Source organism: Choloepus didactylus, chromosome 27 (genome assembly GCF_015220235.1).
Source record: "Choloepus didactylus isolate mChoDid1 chromosome 27, mChoDid1.pri, whole genome shotgun sequence".
NCBI classification, from domain to species: domain Eukaryota; kingdom Metazoa; phylum Chordata; class Mammalia; order Pilosa; family Megalonychidae; genus Choloepus; species Choloepus didactylus.
In genome coordinates, this window is record NC_051333.1 from 504,947 (window position 1) to 527,060 (window position 22,114).

General features: G+C 42.7%; 1 long non-coding RNA gene across 1 annotated transcript; it reads left to right on the forward strand.

Moving 5' to 3' along the window:
* The first annotated feature begins 703 nt into the window (after window positions 1-703).
* On the forward strand, window positions 704-15,387 carry LOC119521027. Its single transcript, XR_005214279.1, has 5 exons — window positions 704-1,157; window positions 2,814-3,117; window positions 3,658-3,733; window positions 14,279-14,380; window positions 15,346-15,387. It is a non-coding gene; the product is annotated as an uncharacterized LOC119521027 (long non-coding RNA).
* The last annotated feature ends 6,727 nt before the right edge of the window (window positions 15,388-22,114 follow it).

The window sequence follows — 22,114 nt, forward strand, 5'->3', positions numbered from 1 at the left end:
GAAGCCAGGCCACATTCCTCTTCTGGGCACAATCCTGTAATAATCCTTGTGTTGGGAGAGCAAACTTCTCATTTTTTTTCTCCACTCATATTTTCCCAGTTGAACTTCCCCACTTGCTTTTCCTGAATGACTCCAGTCTGGCCCCTGTCTTAGGTAGGGCTGCCAGATTTAGCAAATAAAAGTACAGGAAAATTAATGAAGTTAATAAAAAAAGATGAATCTCATATACAACAAAAATGCAGACAATTCTAGCCTTAAGGCCTTTGCACTGGCTTTGCTCCCTGCTTCGTGATATGCTAATCACTCCCTTTCTCACTCCCTCAAATCTTTGCTCAGATATCATTTTCTCTAAGACATCTACTCTGAGCTACATGTTTGAGATGCAACCATCCCTGCACCGAGAACTTCTTATCATTGAGACCCCTTAATTTTTTTCTATATTCCAAAGTACCTATCACTTTACAATCCAATTATAATTAATTTACTAATTGTTATTGTTTATTGTGTGTCTTCCTGGCTGAGAATTTAAGCTCACTGGAAGGGGGATTCTTGGTATGTTTCTCCCTGATACATCTTTTAAACCTAGAAAGACTCCTGACATAGTACATGTTTACTAAATAGAAGGAGAAATAAATTTTTCACACCACAGCTTTCTTGTTTATTTGCACCACTCTGGAAACTTTTTCTAAATCTCCAGTCTACATCTAGCTTCAATTTTATTATTCTCCTTCTTAGAGATGAAAAGAAAGCCTGTCTTGGACAGACATAGTACCCCAGGTTCCATGCGAGCCATGCGCTCTGCTTCATTCTCTCCCTTACTGGATTTCAGTTCCTGTGCTCACTTGCCCTTGAGATCTTGTTTTTGTTTTTTGTAGGTAAGTTCTCCCTCAGCTATTTCTGTCACTCCTGTTGGATATCTTTATTATTCACTCGTAATAACTTGCAGTAATCAGGCATTTCACGAATGTTTTTCTGAGATGCTCTCCAGTCCCCATGCAGCGGCTGTCACTGCAGTTGCAGGAGAAATGATAATCACTTCTCGGCATGGAGATGAGATGATGGAGTCCCAGACCTTCGTCTCAGAGTCCAGATGCCCCTCTTCCCACCTGCACGTCAGTGCCCCTGCACGCACTGTCCCGACAGCAAATGCCAACTGGGTAAGTAGCTCTTCTTTCAGATACATTCAAGATTTTTGAATGGAGTAGAATATATGTCATAAAATCCAGGAAGAAATGTTACGTGAAAAAAACAATTCTGCCTGGCTGGGTGGAACACAAATAGGTAAACATGAGGAGGGGGAGTGGTGTTTTCTGAGGTCTCAGAGACATAGTGCCAGCCAGTCTTCCTCTTTAGGGCTGCCTCCGTCTTGTCACCAGCCTGTCTAAACACTCCGTCGTGTCCCCGTAAAAACACTTTAGCAGAGTCTCCTCCCACACATATGAAGGCGAAAGATCACATGTATTACCCTCTGTGGAGCCTCTCGCCGTCTGCGTGGCATTTGCTGCTGTGTGCTTTGGGATTCCCTGCCTTTGGGAGCAGGCTGTGTTAATTGATATTTTGCTTCCAAAATTTTGCCTCCAGAATTTTTGGTGGTCAGTGACAGAGGTTAAAACTTCACTCCCCATGTAGACAAATGACCCGTTTAAGAAAAAGGATGCTGAAAGATTGGGGGTTTTTACTGGGCAGGGCTTGGCAGGCCCTTTATAAGTCTCCAGATATCAAAATTACACTGATAAGGAATGAGATTGTAAAGTGCTTGGAAATCCTAATTCCCTTATTGATGTGCTTCTCTGGACTCCAGGCGATCAGCCCGTAATTGAGTTTTTATGCGAGGTCTCCCTCCCATCAAGCCAGCCCGATAAAAGGGCTGGATACACTGCTTGTGGGTTCTCTTATACACCTGTGCCTGAGATTTGAGGTACTTACTTAAGACCCGAAATGTTTCTGCATAAAACCCCTGTGGTAACAGAATATAAACTTTTCTTCTACAATATACCTAAACAGGGATGTAGAGCATATATCTGTTTTGTTTAAAATAATTTGAAATAATCTCTCACTCTGTAAATACTTTTATGGTACTTTTAATACCCAATTACATTCATTTTTCTTCAATTTGCTTCTGATTTTTATGGATTTTTCCTTCGTTTTTTGTTTTGAAGCAATTCTATTTTATAATTATGCAAAATGTTATAATATTCCAAAATTTATAAACGAACTTTGATTCAGAAAAGTCTCCCTTACATCCCTTCCTGTATTCACTCTATATGAACTATTTTATATGTTTCTATTCATTTTCTTAGAAACAGTTCAGCATATTTTGTACAGTGTTCCTCATCTTAACTTTTTTCACTTACAAAAATGTCCTAGAGAACACAGAGATATTTCTGCTCTGTTTTCCCCTTACAGAGTGTAATATATTGTATAGATGGTCATATCTGGGTTACTTCCCGTTGTTTTTATTTGGGGAAGAATATTACAAATTTTGCTTCAATAAGTAGCCTTGTACTTGAGGGACACTTTTTAAATATTAACTTGAAGTAAGCAAATGTGTTTTATCACGGGAATTTCCTGGATGTGAGGTGGCAACACATGGCTTCCAGTTTCCCCCCGGAGTCCGGTGTGGCCCTGCGTGTCTGTGTGCTGGTCCTGACCTGCACGGGGAGCTGTGCGCACTCAGACGGGACTGGAATCCTGGGGACCTCCCTGCTCCTCTGCCTTGTAACTTCTCTCTGCTCGCTGGGCACGAGTGGAGGCCCGAGGCCTGATTCTCAGCCAGCTGCTCTTCACTAACAACGCGGTTCTTTTCTCGAAAGGCATCCCTCAGATTGACCATGGCTGCTTCGGGACCGGCACGGCTCCTGGATCGTGCTGCACGTGAACTTGTTTCCCTCAATACCACCTGCCTCCTCGGCGGCTTCCAGGCCCGTAAGCTCCTTCCCCGCGTCCCTAGGCGGCTGGGCCTTGGAATTAGGTCCCCAAGGTGCACTGTCGTCTGCTGTGCCCTCCGCTGGGTTCCGCATCTCCTGGCGAATCTACATTCCTGTGGGGGTGACAGGCCGAGAGAAGAGCAGAAACAGAAGTGTTAGAAGACGTGGATGTTGTTCCGTATCATGCCAGGTAATTTAACTGCCTCCGTGTTTGCAGCCATAAGTGTTTCCACTGATGTGACATGTTTGGGCCTCACGATCCGGCTGGTGGCTCCGGTCATCGTTCTCTGCAGCACCTCCCCAGACGGTCCCCGTCCTGGGCCTGGTGGGCCTGGTGGTCTCTTACCTGCCCTCTTCCGCTTTGACCTTCTGTTTTACTCTAATTGCGAATCCAGGTCAGTGGCTGGCGAGAGCCTCTGTGCTCCTGGCTTCCTGTTTCCCGACCTCCAGCCCCTCTGTGTTCATCGGCCGTGTCGCGTGTCTCTCAGTTCAGCTTTGTCTGCTGTGCAAGGAATGAATTTTTTCCTAATCTAGTTTAACAACTTTAAGTATTCTGAGTTCTCAAGCGAATTGCTTAATTTCATCATTTTTTAATATGTAGGTGACTCATAATGGCAGGTGTGCTAGGAATTTTAATCCTATGTGAGTCAGAGGAGTGACACTCTCTCTGTAGTGCAATTTTACAAAATTATACAGGTAATTACTTATTTTATTGTCCTATGTTTTAAAGATAGAAGCTCGGGGCTTTGGAAGTAAAGTGATGAAGGGGAATTCTGAAGTTCAGGGATTAGATGGAAGAGTCACTGGTAAGTCCTTATGCAGGTTATTGATGTATTTTTATTTCTATTTCAAGAACAGTTGGCTTAAGCTCTGTCTAGCCGAGGGAAAATCATGTGGAAAATATGTGCAGCTGTCAGGGACCGGAGAGAAATCCATTGTTTTCAGTTTATGGAGAGCCATGGAGCAAGGGGCAGGAAATGAAGGCAAAGGTGGCTGCTAGCTTGCTCTAATAAAGCACACCATACATTTTGAATTTTGTCCTTAGAGTGAAAGGGTTTATTCAGGTAGGTCGAATCAGTAGCTTTGTTGATTACAAATATCTCGGCAAATATTTAATTCATATAGATTTACTTGATTCTGTTAAAACTGCACCTTACCACTTTTTAATTTTTATGTATTTTAGTATTAATAATCTTCAAAGAGAATTCCTTTCCAAATTTTAATTTTTGGCTTTTATCAAATAAATTAAGACATAGTAAAAAGTCATATCTTTTATTTTTCATTTTTCTCTTGTGTTGTCATGTAAAGCCTCAATTTCTAAGGAGCTTCATTTCCAGTTTTCTTTTTAGTTTCATTTTTTCGTGCACAGAAAGAACTCTTTTCAATTATCTGACAGCTTCATCTAGTCAATTACAGCTCATCATAATCTTTTTTTTAATTTAATATTTTAATTTTTATCAGAGACCTGGGGAATTTATGTAGGCACTTGTAGTTTATGCTGATGTTCTGGTTTGCTAATGCTGCCGGAATTCAAAACATCAGAAATGGATTGGCTATTATAAAGGAGGTTTATTTGGTTACAAAGTTACTGTCTTAAGACCACAAAGTGTCCAAGCTAAGGGGGTGCCTTCACTGGAGTATGGCCACTGGTGTCTGGAAAACCTCTGTTAGCTGGGAAGGCACGTGGCTGGTGTCTGCTTCAAGTTCTGGTTTCGAATGGCTTCTCCCAGGATGTTCCTCTCTAGGCTTCAGCTTCTCTCTAAAATGTCACTCTCTCAGTTGCTCTTAGGGCGTTTGTCCTCTCTTGGCTTCTCTGGGGCAAAAGTCTGCTTTCAAAGGCCGTCTCCAAAATGTCTCTGTAAGTTGTAGCTCCTCTCTCAGCTCCTGTGTGTTCTTCAAAGTGTCCCTCTTGGCTGTAGCAAGCTCACTCCTTCTGTCTGAGCTCATATAGCCTCCAGTAACCTAATCAAGGCCCACGCAGAATGGGCGGGGCCACACCTCCATGGAAACTATCCAATCAAAGTCATCACCCACAGTTGGGTGGGGCGCATCTCCATGGAAACAACCTAATCCAAATGTTCCAACTAAATCAATACTAATACATCTGCCCCACAAGACTGCATCAAAGAACATGGCTTTTTCTGGGGGACATAATATATACAAACCGGTACAGCTGATAATGCGGAACCAAACTGCATATTGAGGATGTGTTTAATTGCACACCGCTATTAGGAAGTGTAAGCAAGTCCTCAAATATTCATGGTGCATCTTCCCCATTTCTGCATCAAATCACATGTTTTGTAAATAATTCTTGCACTTCTGTTCCTGCAAAAGGCCTTGGGCTGGGGGGTGAGGGGGTGGCTTATGTTTCCTATGACCCCAGCTAACCCAGACTTTACAGTTGGAAAAAGGGGGTGCAGCTTTCTTCCACGTGGCTTCAAATGAGTTCCAGTTAGCACAGCTAGGTCACTAACTCTTGCTCACAGAAATCCCAATGTAAATTTATATCACACTTTTTCAATGAATAATTAAGAAGGGTCACCTTGTAAAGAAATTCACCTTGACCCTAATTAGATAGATTTTACCTGCTTAGCCTATGAATGCATAGAGCAGCAGACATTGACTGCAGCGGTTTTCCTTGTCATTGTGGTTGTTCTCTTATGTTAACTGAGGGATTCATCACATGGCTGTGACCAGACGCCCTCCTTGCTGCTCACTTACAGCCAGTTTGTTTGGCTTATTTCCATTCCTTTACCTGTTTTTATGGTTGATATTTGTGTTAACTGATAACCACGGGTTCGCCTCCTTACACCTCAAACCTGTGATCTCCATTAGAAAAGGCCTGAGCCTTGTAAGTTCACGATTCAGTGGGTTTGGGCTTCTTTTAAACACCTCCCTCTCAGTTAAGAGTCTAGGGACAGACAATAGTTTAAACAGAAAGAGCACTCAAGACAAGGATTCACCTTTAACACATTTTTACTAAAAGGAGCTTTTAAGGTAAAAAGAACAAGTTTACAGTGTAAAAATTAATTGATACATTACCAAGCCTGGGAGCCCCCCCTTCTCCAGACGCAGCTCGACATGAGATCAGAGAGCTCCCCCTTGTCTCAGTTACAGAGAATTTACAGCCCTTGATGTAGAGTAACTTTAGTTAAGTTATATTCTGTTTTTATATTAAATGATGCTTCGTGAGCATGAATGGTTCAAGATCAATGGAAGGTTTTCACATTATCAGAGACTTAGCCTTGAATGCCCGTAAAACTCTACTGATAATATTTTTACTAGTTAAGCTATGATTTCTGTAACATACTTTTACTTGTATAAAAATTACTTGTCTTTAACTTGTCAATATAGAGTTTTTACTTGTCTTTAACTTGTCAATTAACTTGTCAATATAGAGTTTTTTTAGTTCTATTTTATTGATTAGTTTAGCCATTAAATCATATTGATAAACAGACATTGGATTTGGACTGTATTCAACCTTGCTGTATTATTTACGGCTTCTCTATGATTAAAGTAACAGCTGCAGCCCATCCTGTTTTCACAGAAGACTAAGTGATTACATGTTATCTATATCTAAGAAGGTTGAGAGGGCCTTTCTGCTTTTCAAAAAATATTTACAGTTCTTTTAGCTGTTTAAAACGCTTCTCCTTCAGTATAACTTTCTAATATGGAACTTGAAGGGTATGAAACATCTTTCCCAGTTATTACAGTAAGGCCTTTCCACTTTTTGTCATTTGGAAATTGTACTTGAGTGTTTTTAGGTAAAAGTTCTGTTAAATATGCTTCTATAAAAGCATCAGGGGGTCTATGAGAGCAGCACAGAAAGAAAGAATCAGTGTCCTCATATCAGATTCCTCAGTAGAGACGTTATCCTGCAATAGCAGTGTACTTCCCTTCCTTGTTATTTCCTTCCATTTTTCAGTTGTGTGGATTAGCCAAATGATTTCCAACTGTGCTGTAACCAGAAGCTTCCCATGCTCTTCCTTTGCTGCTAGACAGTGTCCATCCCAATTAGTTCAGAGCCTTAACAGGCCAGTTTATAATCCTTAATTTGAATGTACACATAGCCAATCACAGTAGCCCACTTACAATCCTTAATTTGAATGTTTAATAACCAATCTCAGTGTACCAGTATCTCTAACACACCTCCGTTCGTTTAATCTAATAAAACCTTTAAGCACTTCCAGATTTGAGCGGTGGCTCTTGTCTCCGTGTCGACAGACCTTGCATTGAAGTGCCTTCTTTTCTCAAAATCCTGTTGTCATGGCCTTGACTTCTGTGTGTGTTGGGCAGTGAGCCCTAACTTGGTAACTTCCGCACGTCTGCTATGCGACCCTCTGGCGAGCAGGCCTAACTAGATCAGTGCAGCCACAGGCCTTCACTGACTTCCCTAACTCCCTGTTCAACACGTGGCACTTTGAGCATATATTTCCCGCAGTTGCATCTGGTTCTCAGACCTAGCAGCAGCAGAAAAAAAGAAAAAAGAAGAAAGAAAAAGACTTCTGGCATGAACAATCTCAGTCTTTTCCATTTATCATGAGCATGAAATATTTGCCTCATATTGCTTAAATTTGCCAACTTCAGCCTTTTGCTCATCCATTCTTGATCATTTCTGATTACATACATTAAGCACTGCTTTAATTCCCAAAAAAGATTGGAATGTATACAGCATATATTTCTTAAATGCAAATCAGATCTGGCTCTTTTTCATGGGAAATGTATCATTTCTGCCACCTCAGTTCTTGAAAGCAGCATTTCTAGCAGGAAGACAATGCTATGAGAAAAAATAAGCAGCACATAATTTAATAAAGTAAACGAATTGGACATGGAGGGTCAGTCTGCACAGATCTTTTCCAGGCCACACACGTTCCCTTACACTGCAGGGACAGCCATTGCAGACCGAAGACTCTCCGGAGCAACTTCCTTCTCTTCACTTCTGTCAGTAACACTGATGAAAGGAAACACTTGTCTAGTAAATTGATGCTTGTCAGTCTAGTCTGTCAGTGCAGTAAATTGACTCACCTACTTAAAAATTGGGGAGCAGGCCAATTGTTTCCTAGATATTAGTTTATTCATAGTTTACAGTCTACACACTGTAGGTTTATATAAGTCAAAATTCCAGAAGCTAGAAAAGAAAAATGAAATATTATACAACTGCTGAAATTTCATACCTCAAATCTCAATAAAAGCAATACTCATATGCTCACAGGCAAGACATGAAAGTCCTTGGTTTCTTACTCACAGTGTCAAGGTGTCTGCAGTATGGGGACGCTTCTCCTGTCTCCCAGTGCCAAGCTGCTCCACGAGGGGCCTTCTGCTCGCCCTGCCCTTCACTCTGAGATTCAATGTTGCTTTTGACTTCTGTGTTGGCTGGAGATTCAACCTGATCTTGCCTATTACAATAGATTTTACTCCACAGGTTAGGAAACCAATGTAAGATTTCTGACAACTGTTTATATTACACATTTGGCAACTAGAGAAATTACCATAGATGGGTGAGCCCAAAGTGAGATGGATTGGATGGAGCCAGGCGTCCGTTTCTTCGCCAACCCCCATGTACCTCTTACAGGAAGCGTGAAGTCACTTTAGGTCTCTGGCATCAGCAGCAATTAGTTGCTTACAACAATTCTCAAATGGTGTGATCTTTCCTCTTTCCCTAGTGATCCAAATAAATGTCCATAGGTGTCTTTTGGGAAGGACGGGGAGAATCTCGACAACATATGCTTGCTATGATTCTGTAGGGTCATTCCCCATGTGACCTGATGCCTCCTTCAGTCCATAAGTTCTGGATGTGAAGACTTTCTCTATCTGGGAACTTGCCAGGGCGTCATGACATTCCTTTGGGACAGCCATCCTTAGCCTTTTGTTCATCCATTCTTGATCATTTCTAATTAGATACATTAAGCAATAATCTTGTTGGATGACCACCATCCTGCCCATAGGAACACCCTGCTGTATTGTCCAGCTCCGTAGACCCCATCAGGTCAGGCTTCTCTTGCCACTGCCCATTATGCTACTTGGACAGACCTTGCTTCTGGTGGGTGTGTGCTGTCCGGGGCCCCTGCTCGTCCCGGGTCCTGTCAGGTCCAGTGCTGCCCAGAGGCCCAGATATTCTAGTTTGCTAATGCTGCGGAATGCAAAACACCAGAGATGGACTGGCTTTTATAATAAGGGGGTTTATTTGGCTACACAGTTACAGTCTTCAGGCCATAAAGTGTCCAAGGTAACACATCAGTAATCGGGTACCTTCACTGGAGATGGCCAATGGCGTCCAGAAAACCTCTGTTAGCTGGGAAGGCACGTGGCTGGCGTCTGCTCCAAAGTTCTGGTTTCAAAATGGCTTTCTCCCAGGACGTCCCTCTCTAGCAAGCTTGCTCCTCTTCAGAATGTCACTCACAGCTGCACTGAGTTCCTTCTCTCTGAGTCAGCTCATTTATGTGGCTCCACTGATCAAGGCCGACCCAGAATGGGCAGGGCCACGCCTCCATGGGAACATCTCATCAGAATCATCACCCACAGCTGGGTGGGGCACATTCCAAGCAAATCTAATCAGCACCAAAACGTCTGCCCCACAAGACTACAAAGATAATGGCGTTTGGGGGACACAATACATTCAAACTGGCACAAGCTCCCACCTCTCCTGTCACCCCAGCCTATGGGGAGAGCCCTTGAGGAGCTTCTCAGTGGTGTAGGTGACCCCCTTCCATCCTGGACGCGTTCCTTACCAGCGTAGTCCACGTACCAGGGCACCTTGGTAAACGCGGTGTCCGCTGAACTCTCCAAATGCACATAACCGCGGCTGGGATTTCCAGTATTACACTGTCATTTCTGAACCCTTTCTTTCTTCCTCCACTGTCTATCATGGTGGTTGTGGGTTCCTTCCGTTTCATGCGGATCATTGCTTTTTCCAGGTTTGCAAGTGCCATCCCAGCAGTGTGTCAGGACTGGCCCTAGGGTCCTTGCCAAGAAAGGCCCCTCAAGGGGTGGGAGTGCACCTCATGCCAGCAGGTCCCCTTATCCAGCTTTACTTTCCACACCCTTGGATCCAGCACCCTCAGAGCCTCACCAAGACACTGCTTCCTGCTACTAGGTATTCTCCATGTTCTGCACCTCCGTTGGTGTCCCAGTCTGTCCTTCCCTTGCAAGGCTATCCCATGTGCAGGCAGCCAGGCTAAGACTTAAAAAGTCAAAATATAACTAATTCATAATACAGAATGAGGCATCTACCAAACACACAATGAAATGATAAACACAGTTTTATTAATTATCTTCCCAAAATAGAAACTCCTAACTCATTTTATGAGCCTAGAATAATCTTGTCATAAGTACTTGAAAGAGACATTTGAGAAATAAAATTTAATCATCAAACTCAGTCATAGAAAGGGATGCAAAAAATTAATATAAATATTCACTAATGAATTCTAACAATTTATTAACATTCAATACAGCATGCATTTATCCAAGAAATGCAAGGATAGTTTAATATTTGAAACCCTATTAATGTATTTCCCTGTATTAATATATTATGGGGAATAATTTTATGATCAACTTAATTAATACATCCAAAATATTTAAATGAAATTTAAAATCTATTTATGTTAAAGAAAAAAGTTATGCTTGTGACCAGATAAAGCTTATATAGCAAATTTCTATAATAAACTTTATAATAAAAATTAAATATCAGAAATTTTTCTTTTATAAAAGCAATCCTGCAAGGATACCAAATATTGCATTGCATAATCAATACTCCTTCAAAGTTTTATCTAATGAAATAAAACATGCAAAATAATTTTAAAATACGAATTACATTAACAAAAGTTTATATAATTTTTCACAGAGGGTTTGATTATCTACAATGAAAAATGGAAGTTGAAAAATGAAAATAATTTACAAGAAAATGCCTGGAATGCTTAAGAGATAGCAAATATTCTATCATCAATATCAAAAAATAATTATATTCTTTTAAACTAGAATAAGAATGGCAAAATGTAATATAGGAATATATCATTCCAGAAAACTTCCTCAGGGTAATAAAATGTATAAAAACATGTGGTAGAAGCAGCTGGTTGTCCACCCTAATGGATTCTCCCTTCTTCCTGGGCTTATGTCCACTAAAATGAATGACATTTCCGGTCCTCCCTAGGGATTAAGGAATGATAAAGAGATGAACGTTTCCCTTGTCAACTCCGTGGCAGCCTCTGGAATGGATCTGTTGAACTCTGGGAAATTCAACGTCTAATTTCCAAATACCTGGAGCCAAGAGGAGCCTTCCTACAAGCCCCCAAATATCTTTCCAGCCCTGATCCTGGCCGCCTTGTTCTCCTGGTTGTTGGGGTCCCAGACCCCACCCTGGAGACGAGCTTCACTTTCAGGTCCTCAGTTTTGCTATGCTTGACCCACGTATTTCCTCCTTTGGACCCCATGCTATGTTTTTCTTCAGAAATCACTGTGGGTGGAGAAAGGGAGAGAGAATTTAAAAAGAGAGCCTGTCCTAGTGCATTTCCCTCTCTGATGGTTAGGAAAATTATGCGCATTTAGAGATGTATTAGTTATTTACTGCTGCATAAAAATTGTTGAAGTGCTGGTTGCTGCGATCCCGGGTCCCTTGGCTTCAGCTCAGCCCCATCACGTGGCCATCGGCCTCGCTCTCTGCTGCTTCTGGCATCTGCTGCTCAGGCGTCTGTCTCTCTCTCTGGATTTCCTCTTCTTAGCGGACTCCAGTCCTCTAGATGAAGGCCCACCCTCTTTCACTTTGGCCTCATCTAAATAGGATCTTTGAAGATATTATTCACAAGTGAGTCCACACCTCAGCTAGTAATAACGTCTTCAAAGATCCTGCTTACAAGTGGGTCCACACCCTCGGGACGGGATTAGGACTTGAACCCATCTTTTGTGGGGGATGTGATTCAATCCCTAATAACTTGCCGCTGAAGGGATAAAATGAGAAATAACTATTCATAGGAGAGCCCTTAGCACACTGTCAGGAACTCAATAGCTTCACCAGATCCTTAGGTTTCCACATTCCTAAGATATGGGTTTGGGGTATTTGATTTGTGACAGGCACAGTGGGTCACGCCCTTGTCTAATCCCCTTCTGTGAAGGAATTCCTGTGACTTGGGTCTTGCTTCTTACCACCGGAATATGTAAAACATGAGGTCACTTCCGTGTTTATGCTTCATTATGTAAGACCCCATCTTAGCGGACTGGAATGAGAGATTCTCTGGCTCCAGATCGGGCAAGGGTCTGAGAAAGTACACAGGGCAGGAATGTGGTGGGCCCTAGGAGCCAAGGGCAGAAAGACAGTAAGAACCTCGTAAAACACCAAAAACTAGGCAGATATTACAGGTTAAAATTAACACTAAGTGAAGAGCTGTATTGCTGCCTTACTATGGTGGTGCATATAAATAATTATTTTATTTATAGATTTTACATCTATAAATTAAGGAAAAACACTCTCTGAATTAGCTTTTGTGACATTGTTATTAGTTTTTTTGTTTCTGAAATATTCTAGACACATAGAAACTGACTGGAGGTATAACAATGTGTTCTTTTAGTGTGGAATTATGGAAATGACAGAGATTGAATCAGTAAGATATTACTCAGAAGAGACATGCAAGTGCTGCACGTTTAAAGTCAAATGTGGACTGCTGAAATGAATTTACAAATTGATGCAAACCCTTCAGTTTGTGGTTCTGTGGACAGCACCCATGGGCACACCTATGGTCCAAAACCAAGTACAAAATTAACATTATTCTTGGGGATGTTGACAGTCCAAATCAACTCCATGGGGAGACTGACAGTCCAAACCACGTCCAAGGACATCAGTGCCTGGCAGGTTGACTATCCAAAACTCAATGCAAGACAACTAATCCAACGTGCAAATAGGGAGACTGGCCATCCATAACCAGGTCCATGGCTGCTGTGCCCATGGGAGACTGACAGTCCAAAACCAAGTCCCATCACACAGTGGTATCAGTCCTTTGGATGGATTTGATCAAAGACGATTCTGAGGTTGCAGGGCAGAGAAAGAGAGAAGTAAATTCTCACGAGTCATCCCCAGGCATAGTGAGGTGGAGGAAGACAGGAGTGGGATAGGGATGTCGTTAGAATAAGGAAGAAGCGGATTTTATTCCACTGCCTGAGGGATCCTGGCCTGTCCACCCACCACACTTGCAGAAGGGATGGCTGCCCTTCGGGGTATGGGGCGGGTGGAACCATTCCTATTTCCAGGGGGCTTCAGAAGCATCTGAAGATCTACCCACCCATTATCTCGTAACTGTTATTAGTAGAGGTAAATCAGAACCTTGCCTTGTGTATAGTGAGAACTTCTGGATGGAGCAAGGACAAGCCGAGGGTGACAACCTTGTATGCCATCTACTTTTCAATCCCATTTCCACATTTTGAGATGATTCAATTAGTCTCCTTTGAAGAAACTTTGGAAAGCATCCGCTTAGGTCTGGGCTTCTGAACATTACCCCAGAGGTTTGAGGTGCATCAAGTTGCTTTACTGCAAATATTGTTACTTGCAATATGTAAAGAACTGACATCTATTCAGGGCTCACACTTTTGAGCTTTGCATGGATTGCAGTATTTAACCATTGCTCTAACCCTTTGAGGAAGCCACCATTTCTTCCTCCCATTTTACAGACAAGGAAACTGAAGACCAGAGATGTTAAATAACTTGATCAAGCTCATCACCTAGGAAGTGAGAGATTAGAATTAAAGTCCAGTCAGTTGATGACCCGACCCTGCCCCCCCATACTCCGCTGCCTTCTCTGGTTGCTTCTTAGGTGTCTCACGTTAAATTACGATTGATTCTTGCTGCCTCCTCGCTAATCTGTACCCTCCCTGAGGGCAGGGATCTGTCTCATTTATATCTGTCCCTGCAAGCTTCTCCTCACTCTAGACACGCTCCTCTCTTTCTGTCAGCACCCGCTGGTCGGCTTGGCTCCGTGGAGGAATTCCGTCGTGGCCAGGTGAGCTGACCTCACACAGGGGGCTGCAGGTCGGAACCCCGACATTCTGTAGGGAGCAGAGTTTCTAAGTTCCTCAGGTAACTAAAGGGCAGATGCTGAACTACAGCTAAGTCTTTCCTTTTGCCCATATACTAAAAGATTAAAACTATTACAATGAGAGACAAGGTTCAAAGTTCTCTCACCTTTTTAGTTTTGTTTTTAATGGAATGCCGACTTCATTTATGCTTGCCTTATGCAGGTGAGTTCAAACCAAGCTTAACCGGTAGCTTCAGCCATTGGTTTTAGTTGTTCCAGGGGGTTTAAAAAGCTATTTCAGAGGAAAGAGAGAGAAAGGGGTAATCACATTTCACTGTGACACATTTTCTTTTCAAGGTAATAAACAGTGGGTAGAACCTAGAAACCAAATCTCCGGACCTACTGAGATGTCCTCTAGAGGAACTCAACCAGCTCTGAGGAATATCTTCGTATACACGGGTAAATCATTATCTTATGTTCAGTGAAATGAAAATTGTAGTCTGTGGTCGTTTATCTGCTAAGTAAATGTGTATTTGCTTGTATATATGTTTAGCAGCATGATCCATGGCATTAATTATATATAATATTTAAATAAGCATTAGCTCAGAAATTAAATCCTATATGCTTCCGTTTCTGTAAGCTGCACTTTCTCTTCTGAGATTTTTGCTTCCTTCTCTTCCTTTTCACTTTTGTTAGCATACAGGAAACCCCTTCTCCCTCTGAGTCTTATGAATGGATGTATGACTTATAATTGGATGCACATGTTTTTGTGGTAGCACATATGAGTCCAGACACAGATGCAAGTGGAAAGCTTTCTTTACATCTTTTTGTCTTCTGTCCTTTGCTTTTTGATTTGAGAGCTAGTACTGATTATTGCCAAACACAGGAACCAACCCCGACAATCTATGAAGTTGGGCAGACACCCCTCTGTGGTGACGTGTGGTGTTTATAAACAGTCTCAATTCTGTACAAGGGAAATGAAATTTGCACATTATAATAAACTCTACTTTCTGTGTGAGGAAAGCCCCTTGCTGTTGGGCCCTCCTTGTGCTCTATCTCTGACCTCCCGAGAGGTGCACGGCTCTCTTCAGACCTGCCCGCAGTTTCTCCAGGTCCTTAACCCAGGGGGAGGCTTCCCAGCTAGTGTGACTGCAGGAGCAGACTAGAAACCACGTGTCCCATTCTTACAGTCCATATTCAAGAAGGGAAACATTGGATGCCAATAGAACATCACTTTTTTTTTTCACAAATTAAGCCACATTATTTCTACTAGACATTGAAATAAATTTATTAACAACCTTTACCATCTTAGCTCTTTGGAAACTACATGTTTAAGTCCCCTTGTCTAATAAGAGGTTGTTTCCTGTGTTTCTAAATCTATCTTAAATATTTTTTCTCTTTGATCCCTTTCCATGATCTTCTAGTTGAGACTTCTGCTACATCCAGGCAGGTCAGGAGTCACCGTGGTAAGTCAGGGAACTTGGGAGGGTGGGTGAGATTCCCAAAGTTGTCATATTGTATGGTCCTGGAGTGCTCCCCTTTAGATGGTTCAGTTAATAATGATGCCTCTTTGGGACAGATGTGACAATAGCACAGCTCCCTGGGCATCACTGCACGTTTCCAAAGTACAGGTTGAATTTGAGATCCTCCTTGTGCAGTTTACAAAATGTACAGTCACACACGGCAGCCCTGTGACCAGTTTTTCTCGTAGCTCCTCCTCCCTGATAGCTTTTCCTCTTGGAAGCCCCTCAAGACCACTTGGGAAATTAAAGCTGTACTCTGCCATCAGGAGTCCTCTGAACCAGAAGGGCACTGTTGTGTCTTGCTGTCCGTCCCACCCCAAAGGATCCTTCTTTCTTCTTTGCACGTTTGCTCAGTGTCTGTTATGGGTCAGTCCCAGCTCCTCACCCTCCCCACCCACCTCAGATGCTTTATTCATCTTCCTAAAGCTCAGCCGTGAGTATTTCCCTTGCCCACTCATGCCACCACCAAGCACAGAGCTCACGTCCGACCAGGGTGTCCCAAGACCTGCACTCTTGTCCTGACGTTGACACTAACTTGTTGGTGAGCTTGCCCTGGACGTTCACTGAGACCTCGGCCACCCAGGAGCTCTGGGTCCCAAGCGTAGGTTCTGCCACGGAGACAGGGAATAGAATTGTTCGTCTAATCAGATCCTGGAAGACTCCGGCTTTCTTCTGTAACCCTCAGCTCTTGATCATATGGGAGTTGCTCACCTCACTTAGACATGCACGTTGAAGCACCACCATGGTTCCGGTTTTCAGCTGTCACACTGAAAGTGGTGAAAACCTTTCAAAACAAACTGTGTTGGCAAAGGAGCAGGGAAATGTAATCTCGTATCTTGTTTGTAGGTTAGGAATGAGCACAACCTCTACAGAGGGCAATTGGCAAATTTTATAAACATAAAAGCAACACTTTTACTTTTTGACCCAGGAATTCAAGTCCTAGGAAATTTTATAAAAAGTTTACTCCCCCATTTCCCTAGACCGCTTACCTGCCCATTTGGCTTCGTTGTTCTTTCATCTTTTGTCCTCATTCCATAAACACCCCAGCACATTCTAACCCAGCCTCACTCTCAGGGTGACCCCGTTTGCTCCTTCACTGACAGATGCAGCAGTTAGAAGAGTTTCCTCGGCCGCCCGTTGACCTGCCCGGCCCCGCGTTCCCCGCCTTCCTTCCTGCAGGATCAGCGCCTCCCAGGCCGGGGCTGCGCCTCGGGGACCCACCTGAGGACGCTGCCGGGCCCTTCTCTCCCTTTCCCGCCCTATCACAATCGAATGTGTTATTCTCCTTTCCATACAAAGATGCCGGCAATTTTCTCTTCTTAAAAAACAAAACTTGCCTCTGGATCCCTCAGCCGCCTCCGGGAACATTCCCCGTTTCTCTGTTCCCCGTTATAGCAAAGCTCCACGAAAGAGCTCTCAGAACCTGCTGCCTCCACTTGCTTTCCTCCCAGGCTGTCTTGAACCTGGTTCGGTCAAACTCGCATCCCCACCACACGGCTGATGCCACCTGTCTTGGTTTCTCAGGGCTGCTCTACAAACTTACCACAAACTCGGGAGCTTAAAGCAGCAGGAATTTGTTCTCCCCCAGTTCTAAAGGCTGGGAGTCTGAGGTCAGGCTGTCGGCGGGAACAGGCTCTTCCCAGCGCTCTAGGGAGGAGCCCTCCTCGCCTCTCCGAGCCTCTGGCGGTGGCCGTCGGCCCTCGGCCCTCGGGTTCTTGGTGCCCTGTAAGCCCAGCCTCGACCCCACCTTCCCGGGGCCTCCCCGTGGTTCTCTGTCCCTGGGTCTCTTCTCTTCTTATAAGGCCATTGTTCTTATTTGATTAAGGGCCACATTTTAACTAATTCCACCTGTAACAACCCTATTTCCAAATAAGGCACACTCTGAGTTCCTGGTTGTGCCAGTTTGAATGTATTATGTCCCCCAAATGCCGTTATCTTTGATGTGATCTTATGTGAGCAGACCCATCAGTGTTGATTAGATTGTAATTCTTTGAGTGTTTCCATGGAGATGTGCCCCACCCAAGTGTGGGTGATGACTCTGATTGGATAATTTCCGTGGAGGTGTTGGCCTGCCCATTCAGGGTGGGTCTAAATTAAATTACTGGAGCACTCTGTAAGATCAGACAGAAGGAGCAAGCTGCTACAGCCAAGAGGGACACTTTGAAGAATGCACAGAAGCTGAGAGAGGAGCTGCAGATGATGGAACAGTTTGAAGACAGCTGTTGAAAGCAGACTTTTGCTCCCGAGAAGCTGAGAGAGGAAAACCACCCCAAGAGCAACTAAGAGTGACATTTTTGAGGAACTGCAGCCTAGAGAGGAACATCCTGGGAGAAAGCCATTTTGAAACCAGAACTTTGGAGCAGACGCCAGCCACGTGCCTTCCCAACTAACAGAGGTTTTCCAGACACCATTGGCCATCCTGCAGTGAAGGTACCCGATTACTGATGTGCTGCCTTGGACACTTTATGGCCTTAAGACTGTAACTGTGTAACCAAATAAACCCCCTTTATAAAAGCCAGTCCATTTCTGGTGTTTTGCATTCCAGCAGCATTAGCAAACTAGAACACTGGGGTTAGGACTTCAACGTTTCTTTTTTTTTTTTTTTTTTTTTTTTTGTGGGGGGTGGGTTGCAATTCAACTTAGAATATCACCTTTGCTAAGTCTCTAGTGACCTCCCCATTACCAAACCCAGTGGCCAATTTTCAGGACGTTTACCGAAACCATCTGTAACCCATGCTGTTTTCTTCCCCCCGGTATTTCATTACGAAAACTTTAAAATGTCCAGAAAGTTGAAAGAATTATAGGGTGAACACTCATAACTCCCCACCTAAATTAAGCATTTTATGTTCCTTGTTTTTTCATTGTCCACCTTCTTTTCATCACTCTGGAGGGACTTTCTGTTTTGGTGTGAATTTCAGGGCACTTTCCAGCTCAGTTGGCTGAATCCTCATCCTGCACCAATGAAGGGACAGAAAGGGAGGGATGAGGGGTTAGTCACCCCAATGTCACATTCTACAAGCGGTGGGGTAATGTAGTTACTTTACCTGTTTGCTCTTTGTTCAATATGTTCAAACAGTAATTCTCTGGTTGTATTTTCTTAGTTTCAGACGATGAGAAGAATGAACAGGAGGTTACAAAGAACAACCATAGTATTATAGTCCTCCCGCCTGACGCCTGGGAGAAAGGTTCATGGAATTCCATCCCATAATGCCCTGTATTATCCTGTCATTACAGACCACAGAACTTAAAGCCACCAGGGTCATCTTCCCATTTGCTACCTGGATGACAGTGTTGCTAAACTGAGCCGGGGGTCCAGGATCTCTCCAGAGCTCGTGGGAGGGCTTTGGCCAAGGCCGGGGCAGATGAGGGAAGGGGCCCAGGGGCTAGGCGGGGATTCAGATTCTGTTTGTTCACAAAGACGGCGTAATCTAGCATCACTGTTTTGTTTTTTTTTAATTATTATTATTTACAATGCTATTTTTAAAGATATTTCTGATTTTTGTCTCCCATTCCCTTTTGGAATAACAATGTATTAACAAATATATTAATTGAAGGCACAGTTAAAACAAAAATTTATGAGAATGTCTTTTTCCCTCCATTTTAGCACTGATTCCTCGTAGACCTGCTCTTAGTCAGGTTATGGTGGTCGGGTGTGTAGCCTTCAGCATCGCCATGACATGCGGACTCGCTATTGCCTGTGCCGTGTAGTAAGTATATATTAACTGATATTTACCATCCTTAAGTAAGACACAAGAAATTAATTGGATTATTATTTAGTATGAAAGGATGATGATAATGATAATAATGATGATAATTATTACAATCACTAAATAATTCCAGTCATCATAAATTTCCAGACCAGTGTTTTTCAAAATGTGACTTGTACTCATGAGTGGATCCTGATATCAATGAAATAAAAAAGAAACATAACAGAATACAATTTAGTAGAATGGAAAGTGTAAGAAAACATTACGTGTATTAAAGAAAATGCTGATTTTTAAGCTTTTCCTAGCCACATGCATTTGCGATATAAAACGCATTTCTTACGTGAGCCAGGGTCAAGAATGTTTCACTGCCACAGTCCGAGAGGCTCCTGCCCTCCAAACCGTGGTGCGTGAAAATGAGCTTAACGCTCTGGATGGAATCTTGGCGCAAAGCAGAACAGAGCGACTGTTTTTCACTAGAAACTTGTTGTTATCAACGCAGTCTTAGTGGCTTTTGGGGAGATGCTCCATTGTTCACACGGATAAAGCTTGTGGTCGGGCTGTAACTCTTCCACGTGATCGTGTCATTTTGGAATTAGAATTAGACGAAAGTGAGCCACACGCTACGCTCCACGCTGCCGTGATCTCAACACTGCTCTCTGATTCCTGCTCCAGGACTCACCTCCCAGATTCCTTTAAGTCCCATTGTAAATAACCTGAGAAATGTATTTGCCCTACTAGAATTAAGCCTGAGAGAAGAGGACTATATTGCCATGTAAGGGATGTGTTGTAGTGCAGCCATATAGAGCCTTGGAATATGTCCAGTGGAGGTAAAATGAGATTAAAAGGCAAAACTGGAGACATTTTGCTAACGAGAGAATGTAACCTGCATGTCTGGCTCTGGGTTGTCTAATGTAGTGATTGACATTGAGTCAATTTACGTAAATATGTGATTTCTGTTTATTTCATTAGTATAGACAAAGATGTTAACAAATATAAAGTTTTCTAAAGTTATTCACTAAAACATATGCCCCTGGGCTTTCAGTGCTCAATTGAGTTGCTCAACTAAAGTCAACTCTTAAAGTTTTTATGCAATTTGGAGCCAAGCCAACCTCTCTTAGAGCATGAGGCAAAAGGGAAAAACATGTCCCCCAGAGTACATGGTTTTATGTATTTCTTTAATGGTTAATTTTTTGTAGAAGTGGATTTTAAGAATACCATTGGTGAGTTTGCTTTTAATTAAACCAAGAAAGTAAAATTATAATAAATTACATTTCTGGTATAAATAAAATATTTAAACATAAAGTAATGCTGTGAATTTTAATATACCACTTTTCAATTTTTAGTTATTTTCTCAACTACTTTAATGTTTTAGAAAAGAATAACCATTTAAAAAATGCATAAAGTCATGTATATAAGGACTCACATTTTTCCATCTGATCCAGGCCCCAGTGTGGTTCAAAATTTTGATGTTGGGTTCATCCTGGCAATTTTTGCATTTTATTTTTTTAAATGAAATGTTTATGTTCATTACTGAGTTTTGGGCACTCCCTTAAATTTTGCACCTGAGGCAAGAGGCTCACCCTCCTCCCCCGATCCAGCCCTGACGCAGCCTCTGGAATCTTGAGCAATGCTCGGGGCCAGGCCCGTTCTTCCTGCCTTCCGGCATGTTTCGGGGGTGCTCCCCCCACACCCTTTCCTCCACCACTGCCCCGTGGAATGCAAATAAGCTAGCCCTAAAATTACTTTCTGTTACATAGGTCAAACAGAATTGGGAAGGTAAGTATGGTAGGAAAAAGTAAAGCATTCTGTGATCCACTTCCATATCAGAGAGAAATCGCCGTTGGATGACCCACGTCAGGGTTGAATTTAGGGTGAGGTGGGTGAGACACTTCTCTAAGGTGCAAAATTTAAGAAGGTGACAAGAAACTCAGTAATCAAGATGTAACATTTGAATGTGGTAATTTTGAAAATCTAAATTAATGCCCCCAAATCCATGATGAACAAAATATCAACATTCTAAATACAAGATCAGCCATACTGGAGCCTGAGCAAAGGAAAAAGTCAGTGAAGCTGATCCTGTCTCTGTTTAAAATGTTGATATTGTTACCGTGGATTTCTTGGAGTTAATTTCTAGTTTTTAAATCACATTAAAATATTTATCTTGATGACAGAGTTTTTTGTCAATGCTTTAAATTTTGGGCCCGAGGCAGGTGCCTCACTCACCCCCCCCAGCCCTGGCCTTGGCTCACTCTTGGGGATTACCGAGCTGCTCCTCTCCTGCCTGGGAGCCAGACGTGTGAGAACTGTGATTATTTTGGTTTAAAAGTCTATTTTGCCTCCCTCCCTGACTGACCACCACAAATGAGTGAATCCTTTTCAGACAAAAGGTCACATGATTAATACGTGATTCACTGTGAAAATTATGCTCCTAAATTTGTATTATTCTCCAGCCGACTGGTACAGGCCGAGGGAAAACAGCAACTTGCAACGCTTTATAGAAATGTCGAGATACCTTTAGAAGATGAGGGTTCTGAGGACGAGGTCCAGGACGAATCCACTAACCTGCTTCCGGAGAAAGACAAGGAGCTAGGAAAGTTCATCCAGGCAGGTAGAGGCTCTCCCAGTATAACTTCTCAGACTTAAAGTCACACAGAAGCTAAGATGGCAGTGATTGGCTTTTCCAAGGCAAAGCTAAGTGGGAGGTAATGGAGTTTGAGATACTAAGTTTAATTTTTACAGCCACACCTTCAGAAATGAAACAGGTTGCATCACATTACACAGAAGGGTAAACAGCTGTGTGGTTGCTTGGTTTTTTTTGCTGGGCAATTACACGGATCCAAAACTGGATTTGGGAAACAAAACATTTCCCTTAAGCATAATTATTATTTTGGCATTTTTCCTGCATTTAGAACACAGACAGGTATATGTTCCCCGTCACTGTCTGCTTCAATCTGATGAGGAAA